The following is a 2,892-nucleotide window of genomic DNA, read 5'->3' on the forward strand; positions in this document are numbered from 1 at the left end:
AAGCTACCTCTCTCAAATGCACAAGCTTGATGTATAAAATGTACACCTTTTTTATTCATCTGCTGATGTTTCATGAAATGGCAGAATCTTGATTTAACAAATTGCAAACTTAAAGGAGTTGCCCGGGGTTAGAAAAACTTGGCTATCCTCTTCCAAACACAGGACCACCATTGCAGCTGAGCTCCATTGTGAGGGGCAGTTGAGGTCCAATACCAAACAACCTACAGACAACGATGGTGCTGTGTGGAAGAAAGCAGCCATGGTTTTTCTACAGCCGTACTTACATGGCCAATAGCGAATCTCGGGTGTGACTAGCATTGCACCGCATACAGGCATCGTGTGTGTGTGTGTGTGTGTGTGTGTGTGACGCCTCACACTTGCATGTACTAGTGTGAGATTCGCACAAAAATATTGTCACCATTCTAGCACAGGCCTTCTGCTAGTAGTACAGTTTGTCAAAAAAAAGTCAAGGACCTAGGAGGGGGAGTTCTTGCTGGAAAACTCAGCATTCAGTTCCATCTCAGGCAGATATGCAAATGATTAGAGTTGTGATTAGATGAATCTTGTGAGCCTAGGCTCTAATAGTGGTTCCACCCTTGGCCTATAATAAGGCTCTCAGAGGCTACTTGTGAGTAGTGGACCTCTTTTTCCACCTTTTTTGTAGAGCTTGTTGACCACTAGATGCCTCTACGACGCATTTGAAGAGATTTTGCCCAGTTAAGAGTTTGAGAGGGGCGCATTATTGTAAAGTTGAGAAGCTGGATGATCGTGTCAATGAATTGCTGCTGCCTGGGCTGTTAAGACCAGATTGTTAAGAGGTGTTGGGACCAGTGAAGGCATGGCTATAAGGCAACCAGGCTCAGGACGCCCTCGACAGACCACCAGTAGAGGTTCATCTGGACGAGCAGCTCCAACTGTTTCATTGTCTGCAATCCAGAGACAGGTGGGATCCTTGTTACAGGTCTCTGTGTCTGTCAGAACTAGTTCCAGGCGCTTGGCTGAAGGACAATCGGTCTCACGGCGCCCATCAAGTGTACTGACTGGCACCCACCCTCAGTTGCCTGCATTTCAAGTGGTGTCATGAACTGAGCGGAATTGGGTTGCCTTCAGGATATTCTGCAGCCACATGTGTTCCAACAGCAGGGCTTCCTAGAGGCAGCAGGATAATGCTCAGCTGCACACAGCAAGCGTGCTAAAGAAATGCCTCCACAACATTGTCACACTTCAGGGGCCTGCCCGACTGCCAAATTTATCACCAATAGAACATGTATGGGACCACTTGGGACACCAACGTCAACAGCCTTTGAGTGTGCACAATTTAGCGTCTCAATTAGAGCAAATATAGACAGATATGCTGCAGGCTACTATATGGAACCTTTATGCCTGTCCATATCACATCTTGCATTCACACAAGAGGCAGGCCAACAGGGTACTAGAGCCTCCCTTAAAGTATTCAGTTTTTCACAAATTATCTTTTTTTCCTCTTACTGTAACCTTACGGCCCTTTTACACGCAACAATTATCGCTCAAAATTCATCCAAACAGCCAAGGTGAGCAATAATCATTACATGTGAAAGTGAAACAATCACGTTTTGTTTGTGATAGTTTAAGCTGACTTCTCTTGCTCTGTTAAAGCTCCCCGCACAGAGCTTTCCATAGCTATTCCTCTTTTTTTTTTCCCCTTACAACTCTTTAGGGCACGTCCCTAAGATGGCCTCCCCTTTTCTCCACACCTGTGCTGGGGAGAGGACTCTCCTGCTGCCTTCCTCTCTCCAGCAGTCGCAGCACCCTCTACTGCAGACCTGCCCTTCTAATTTAGGTTTTGGCTTCTCAGCCTGAAGCTGAATAGTGAAACTTCTGCCAACGTCACACTTCGCCTTTTAGGAACCACCTCAATGTAATGGCACAGATCTTGCACCATCTGGCCTTCCTGATTCCTTTAGCTGCTTACCTTTACAAGTGTTGAGTCCATCCTCTCCAACACTTGGATATAGATTTCTCCTAACGCTTATCATCCTAATGGCCTACGTCAACGCATTTGGGATGAAACAAGCGCAGGAGGGTCTCCTCTCTTCTCCTTTTGAGAAATAGAAAGTAATTTTTAACATGGCTACTACCAATGGAGAGATGAAACTCAACTTTTGCTTCCTTCCTTTTCCTGCCTGATTTGCAGCCTCCTTGAAGTTTAAGCTCTGTCCCTTCAGATATCCCTTTCTATAAAGGATCCAGTGTCTTTTTAATCATACACGGTTCCATCATTTTCTTATTACGGTCTTCATTTGTGTTAATTTTTGTTTCTTCCACAACCTGATTTAGCTCAGGGTCTGCAGGAGGGATAGGAGGAACTAACCCTCTTTTGTGCTTAGTGTCTGCCTCCTAGGAGCAGTAACTCTACCAAAGAAAAAAAGTAAACTATTCCAAATGTAGATTTATCACAGAAAAAAAGACTTGTATTTGTTAGTTAATTAATGCTTAGCAGAAAATCTATTAGTTTGTAGATATCAAAGAATCATCCAAAAATGGCAGATTTTTATTCTAAAGTGTGATTGTTCTCAGTAAGAGAAACCAAATGTACAAGATTACTTGGTTTCTTTTACTGAGAACAATCACACTTTGCTCTGCTGGCTAACATAGTACTAAACTCTCTTTTGATTCTAAAATAATGCTTATTAATCTAATAATTACATTTTGTAATGAGGCAAAAAGTTCAAGAGCATTTTCATGTTGCCAAGAAATACCGGCCGGAACAGGATGGTTGTGATTTGTGCCCCTAGGACTTTGTGCTGATGTGGACCGCTTTGATACATTTCTGCATGTACGTTTGTACAGTGCATGAAAAACCATTGTAAATTCTTTAAAAAACAAAAACACATTTACTTATCCAAATTCATC

Source organism: Eleutherodactylus coqui, chromosome 5, assembly GCF_035609145.1.
Source record: "Eleutherodactylus coqui strain aEleCoq1 chromosome 5, aEleCoq1.hap1, whole genome shotgun sequence".
NCBI classification, from domain to species: domain Eukaryota; kingdom Metazoa; phylum Chordata; class Amphibia; order Anura; family Eleutherodactylidae; genus Eleutherodactylus; species Eleutherodactylus coqui.